Genomic DNA, 7597 nt, shown 5'->3' with positions numbered 1-7597 from the left:
GGGCCTCTAGTATATATATAAAAGGCTAAGTCCATCCATCCAACCAGTAGCTATGATGGGCACTGACCACCAGGGGGCAGATGCTCAATGAAGGAGCTGCCATGATGCCCACTGGCCATTTAAAAATAAATGGCACCATGGACCTGGCGCTGACAAACTAATATTCAGCTTCCCCAAAGTGGGACACAGGCTCCACCCAACCCAGGAGCGACAGCCCACCAATCACAGCCAATGCTGCTGAGACTCCATGGCACAAGATGCGGCCCACAGCCCAGCCCAGCTCAGAGGGAAACAGTGGCTGTGAGCGCTGGGTAATGATGTCATGTAGCAACACCCAGCTTCCTCTCCCTAGCGACTAGCCTTCTTGGAGTTTCTTCAGCCCAGGAACCCAACTTGCTTTATACCTAGGTGCAAGGTGCAAACAGTTTAACCAAATGTTTGTGAAGCATTTTCCCATGACTCATATCATTTGATCCTCACAGAAGTCCTGGAGTAGGTAGTTACAAGATTCGATAGAATCCTATTTTCTTTTCATTAGCAAGACATGAATAGCAATATTAAAATATTCTTTCTAATTAATTTCCTTTCAATGTGCACAAAACCATACACTGGGACACTAATTTGAACATAAACTGTAAGACTGATTTCTTTAAAGGGAGTGGCTTGCTAATTTAACTATTCTAGGTGCAATAATCATGACCCTAATTGATCAGGTTGGCACTACCAAGTTTAACAATACTTTGGAGCAGTGTTCCCCAAACTATGCTCCTTGGTATACTGGTTTCTGGTAAGCAGTCAGTAAGTGTTCAATAAAAAACCCACTAATTCAGTGAAAACAATGATGAACTAAGTTTTGGAAATGGTGCCGACTGTATCGCTTTCAATAATTCCCCTTGCATGTTATCATAGTAATGATTCTGAGAAGCCCTTCTGTTAAGAAATCTACTTAGCTTCATTGAACCTACTGTTTCTCAAATGAATTTGCTTGTAGACCACCACCACTGCCCCTTTTATCTTAACGATGTATTAACATTTCAAAGGTCATGGTGTTCCAAGGAGCACAATTTAGAAAAAGTTTTCTTTGGAGTGTATTTTTTAATTCAGTTCCTTTTGGAGACAATAAAAGGATTCCTTGAGAAAAAGGACACCTGTTTTCTGAAATGAGAACCACGTGCCGTTGACTCTGCAGAGACCTGGGTATCCTAAAGAGCAGGCAATAAATTGTAATCAGTGGGTAAAGGAATAGTTTCTATTCTATCTAATCTTTATCTTTTCACCTTCTCTCTCCCATTCTCTGGTTTTGTCCATCCTTTTTTGGAGCTAGGGTATTTATTTATTTCTTTTTTTTTTTTTGCCCCATGTTACTAAATGTAGAAAAGTTATTAATATTTCTTTTAGTAACCACAGAAATTGCTTGTTGCTTATTGCTGAATTTCTTAGTCTTACAACTTGTCTGAATTCTCTCTCAAAGATTAACATTCTATGATATTTGGAGAAAGAGAGAGATAGACTAACTGCTCTGTTAATAATATGTTTTCCTTTATCCCCTAGAATATTCAGAAACAAGAAATAGCCCATGTCTTCAACTTCTTCCCTTAACTGGTTTCATTCTCTTACCCCATAAATATGTTCAAGTCTCCTCCATGCTAATCAAATTCTCTGGACTCTCCTGGTTATTGCATGATTCTTCATTCTATTCTCAGCAAATTTCTAGGATAAAGTTATTTTTACTCATTGTACTTATACCTTCAATTTACTCTTCAGCTTTCTACATCTAGTTTATAGATTCTTCCCCAATCCACTCTACTAATATGGTTCTAAGAATACCAATAACCTGTTATCATCTTGCTTGATCTTTCTGGTGCAGCTGACTCATTAACCAGAACCTAAATGAACTCTCTACTCTCACAGTTTTAATTACAACATACCTGCTTGGTTATTCTCATTCTTAGTCACTTTGCAAGATTCCCTATGGTGTTCCCTGGTGCCTGTTCTTGCTTACTCTTTTCATTCTATTTATTCTTTCTGAATAATTTATTCATTCTCAGATATGTAGTCTCCACTTGTTTGCTGATGACTTGTAATTGTCTCTCTCCACTAGGAGCACCTCCCCTATATTTCAGATTCATATAATCAAATGTTTCTCAGACACCTTTGTCTGGATACTCCATACAAACTCACACTCAACATATTCACAATAGAACTTTTCACCCCTTCCTCCTACCTCAGAACAATGTACTCTTTCAAATGTAATTCTTACTATCATTGGTGGTAACATTACAGTCTTTGTCGTCCACAAAAGAAACCACTGTTCTATCTTCATGCCGTCAGCTTCTTCTCTTATCTCTCCCTCACTTGCAACATTTAAGAATAACTTGGTCCTTTCAATCTTATCACATTACCATACTGAATAGCCTTTGAACTCATGGTCTCACTCATTTAAGTTTATTGCCCGCACAGCTGATAAACTAATCTACCTAAAACACAAATCAGGTCAAATCACTGCTCTGTTCAATGCCTACCAGCCAAAATCCAATAGGAAGCTATTGTCTACAGTAGCAATTCTCACTCAGGTGTTCTGTAAATTCTTCACTTTTTCTACTTATCTCCATAAGCTGGATTTTCTTAATCAACAAAATACAGCAGATTGAATGCAGAAACAGATATGAGAACCCAGATGTCTTCTTTTAACCCAGACATTAAAGAGATTTGCAAAAAAATGTAAAGCAATGCCACTCTTCTCATTAACTTTGATTCTTGTTTTGGAAAAATGAAATTGCTTTTCATAAAAAATAGATTATTTATGTTAACATATAATACATTTATTATTTTAAAATAAATGAATTAATAAATGTTTTTATAATTAAGAAATAAACGTTTATTTCTAACAGTAAATTTAGATTGATCTAACCTTTATAATCAAAAGGTCTTTGGGATCCTCAATCATTTTTAACAGTGAATTCAAAAACTTTATAAACTTCTGATTTAAAGGTTACTATGAAAGCTCTTTAACATGCAGGTGTTCACTCACCTATTTAATGCATTTGCTTTTTTAGGATTCATTTATAAAATTATGTTACACCTGATCTACCTCTGACCCAATTAATTACATGGTTACCTCCTTGATAAAGCATTCCTCAAACTCTAGTCTAGACTAGGTTATTTCTTTTCTCTGGTCCAATTGTGCTGAAATAACTTATTTTTGTATATCTCTTTCTAAGGCTTGTCAATTCCTGAAGAAGATACTGTATTTTATTAACCTTTATATTCTCAGTCCCTTGCTCAGTACTTCAAGATAATCAATAACTGACTGTTCACAAGTATATGGCTGATTTTCAAAAAAGGTTTCAGTATTTGTGGCTGGTTTTCTTTCTGTTGCACTCAAAGTTGGAACAGTTTCAAATTCTCCTAATTCATAATCACAAATCTTCCATTTTATATACTAATCCACTGATGCATTTGCTAAACAAATACTGAGTGCTTACTGTGTCTCAGGCCTTGGCTAGACACAGAGTTTTCAATGATAAGACAAAACACACATTTTCTGTTTCCATTTGTAGCAAATGGTCCATAAATAAAACTCACCATTGCACCAATAAATACAGAAATAAATGTATACCTATAAATAGCCACATGTGTTGCTAGAAGCAAAAAAATACATGTGATACATGGTGCTATTAGAAAGGCTTAAGAGGGGGCACATTTTATTCTAATAGTTCAGGCCACCAGATAAGGATTCCCTCAGAGGATGATATTTAAGATGAAACTGAAAAGGTGGAAAGAAATAGCCAGATGTGGAGTAGATGAAAGAACAGGAAGTGTGAAGGCCCAGAATTGTATTTGTCATATTTGAGGAGCAAAAAGACAAATGATATGACTGAAGTAGCATGAGCAAGGGGCAGAAGAGCCTGATTTATTATTGAAGATGCCAAAACATGCAGGATTTTATGTCAAGTCATCATAACTTATCATCTAAACTGAAACATTTAGTGAATGAAAGGGCATGGTCAGAATAAGAACTTAGTCATATAAATGACTGTCTTTGGCAAATCAAAACAGATGGTCACCTTACTTATAAACCATGTTAAGGTGATAATACTTCATTTCAAATGAAATTGGAAGCTATTCAAGAATTTTAAGATTACTCTGGCTGCTATCTGGAAGACGAAAAATGAGAAAGTAAAATTAAAAATAAGAAAACCATTAGGGGAACTCTTGCAACAGTCTAGGTCAGTGATGGCGAATCTATGACACGCGTGTCAGAGGTGACACACAAACTCACTTTTTTGGTTGATTTTTCTTTGTTAAATGGCACTTAAATATATAAAATAAATATCAAAAATATAAATCTTTGTTTTACTATGGTTACAAATATCAAAAAATTTCTATATGTGACACTGCACCAGAGTTAAGTTAAGGTTTTCAAAATGCTGACACGCCAAGCTCAAAAGGTTCACCATCACTGGTCTAGGTAAAGGTAAGATTGGCTTAGAATAGGGTGGGAGTGGAAAGGCTTAATATCTATTCAGAAATAAAATCAATAAGGTTTGGTGATATGGAAGTGATGGTTTGAGGGAAAGATAAGAATCAAGAATTGTGCTACATTTTTTAATTGAGTAAATGAGCAGATGGTGGGGTTTTTAATTGAGAAGATATCTTTGGAAAAGAGTAGGTTTATAAGTCCAGGGAGGGGGGCAGAAATAAAAATTTAATAATTTTAAATATTACATTTGCAATTCCTGTGAGACATCCAAATGGAGATAAATGAAAGTTGACTTTTGTAAATACAAGTTTGAACTTAAAAAAATAAAAATGACTGGCCCAAAATTATTAATATGGCAGTCATCAGCACATAGCATATAAAAAAAAAGTAAAGTTCATAATATTTCCTTTTGCCTCTTCATGCATTTTAAAAAGCTGATATAATCCTTACCACCACCACCACCCCTCATCCCATATCCTATATAATAAAAGCCTAATATGCTAAGTGTTTGGTCAACCAGTCAGCCATTCAACCAATCAAAGTGTAATATGCTAATTATGTGCTAAGGCTGCTCAACTGCTCTCTACAACGTGCACTGATTACCAGGGGGCAGACACTCCGACCAGTAAATTAGCTTGCTGTTGGGGTCCGGCCAATCAGAACTGAGAGAGACAGGCTGGACACACCCTGATCCCTCCCGCAGTCTCTCCCCAGCTGCCCAACCTCCCATGTCCCTCCCTGGCACCGATCATGCACCTGTGGGGCCCCTCAGCCTGGCCTGCACCCTCTCACAATCCAGGACCCCTTGGGGGATGTTGGAGAGCCAGGTTCAGCTCAATCCCGAAGGCCAGGCTGAGGGACCCCACTGGTACACGAATTCGTGCACCGGGCCTCTAGTTTGTTATATAAAAAGGGTGGCTTCTAACTTTAAATTTTGAAAGCCTCGCTAGGGCAACTTGAATGACTGATTATATTGCATCTTTTGAAAGATGAATTGTCAAGTTTCCTGAAAAGGACTTATACTACAAGTTGTAGCATTTCTTAACTGTTTGAGAATAAACCATTTGAAAAACTTATTTTGTAAGTATGTGAGTGTGGTCAGTTGTTATGGGGAAAGTATTTATAAATTAAGAATCTGATTGCTAAAATATCATTCTCTGATATTTTCTTTGGTAAGTTTGGATTTAGTAAACTAAGTTTTCTTGAATAGGTAAGACCTGAATTTTGTTTGTAAAGCTGATATAATTATTTTCTCTATGACAAAAGGCCTACCAACCTATCTAAGTCAACATTATTTCATTAATTATGGCTGAGTCTCTTTCTAGTTTTAGACTTGAAGCTAAAACTGAAATGATTAGGTCATGACTCTTTCTTCCAAGTTCATGTAAGAATCATGCCTGTGGAATTCTCTCACTGAATTAATGATTTCAAGAATTTTAGAGAATTGCCAAAGCCGGCTTGGCTTAGTGGATAGAGTGTCGGCCTGCGGATTGAAGGGTCCCAGGTTCGATTCCGGTCAAGGGCATGTGCCTTGGTTGCAGGCACATTCCCAGTAGGAGTTGTGCAGGAGACAGCTGATCGATGTTTCTCTGCCATCAATGTTTCTAACTCTCTATCTCTCTCCCTTCCTCTCTGGAAAAAATCAATAAAATATATTTTAAAAAAAAAAGAATTTTAGAGAATAAATCTTTCAAAGGCCCATTACCTCTCCCATTGGTACATGTAACAAATAATGAAAAGAAATAACCATGATTTGCTAACAGAACTTAGCCCTGATCTACTTTTATTATTACATGAAGATAGAGCTTATGCATACTTGAAAAACTATATCTAATTAGATCTTTTACATATTAGTTTCCAAGTGTTACTAGACATAGGAATTTTAAAGTAATGATATGTTACCCACCTTTTCATCCATCCCTTGAAAATTTTGATGAGAATAATGATGTAATGATTCTGGCTAAGTAAATTTATATGTGTGTGTACTTGTATGTGTATGTATGTTTGTGTATGTATTGATGTGAATATGTATATATACATGTGTGTGTATATATATATATATATATATCCATAACTGAAAGGATAGATATAAAACTATTGATAGGGATTTACTCTGTAGAGGGGAGTGGAAATGTAGGGATGCATGATGTGAACACAATACAATATTATGTATGTCAATAATATTTTAATCTTTCAACATGTCAATGTATTAACATTTCTTGTGTAATTTAAAAAGAAATAGAGAAACAAATAAATAGATGGCATTTTATTTTAAAAAGCAAGATAATCAGGAGGGAAGGAGAATAATAGGATAACCATCAAAAAGTAGAAATATGGCAAAAGTATCTAAACTTTACTTCTCTTTTGGAAAATTGGTGCAAAGATCAGAACTTTTTAAAATGTAACCATCTGAACTTTGGCTAGAACAAATGTTCCCAGTAGCAATTGGCTGGTTATAAATGAACCTTTATCTATTGGTTTTGTGTAGAGAGAGACCCACCAGCCCCGAGATCTCTTCATTGGTTGTACTCCTGCTATCACACCTCTAACTGTGCAACAGAGACCCTTCAGCAGAGGAGTCATTATGAACATATGCTCTTGGTCTCTATTTTAGGCTTTCTCTATTTAGATGGTTGACCTTGGCTATAATCCTATCATTTTGTTTTTATTAAACTCTTTAAAAAAAACAACAACCATCTTGTACTGCTCTCCTTTTCCCTTGGTTATGGTCAACCAAACCTGATGAGTCATATGGTCACTCCTTTAATCCTCATGAGTACTTATGCAAGATGCAACCCTTCAAAGAAAGAATTTCCATGGGCAGCTCCTCTCAGATAGGCAAAACCCTCTAACCCCTGGGGAGAATTTCTCTGTGTTACATACACCTTGCCTTCCAACATCTGCAGATCCCCAGATCAGGACATTCATTGTGGACAGGCTTGAAGAAAGTCTCTCGAGAGCTGAGCAAACTTTTGCTACCAGGAACACAGTGGCACTGGATGAATGTATCTTAGGGAGCCAGAATGGAAATGTGTTTAATTTCTGATAACACAATGTCCTGTTACTCCTTTGTCTCCTTCTGTTCACATCCCTATTTTCTTCCTCCCTTCTTCC

The sequence above is a fragment of the Myotis davidii genome, unplaced genomic scaffold, assembly GCF_000327345.1.
Source record: "Myotis davidii unplaced genomic scaffold, ASM32734v1 scaffold62, whole genome shotgun sequence".
Classification (NCBI taxonomy): Eukaryota; Metazoa; Chordata; class Mammalia; order Chiroptera; family Vespertilionidae; genus Myotis; species Myotis davidii.
The sequence above is the reverse complement of the archived record's forward strand: the minus strand, read 5'-3'. Positions refer to the sequence as shown.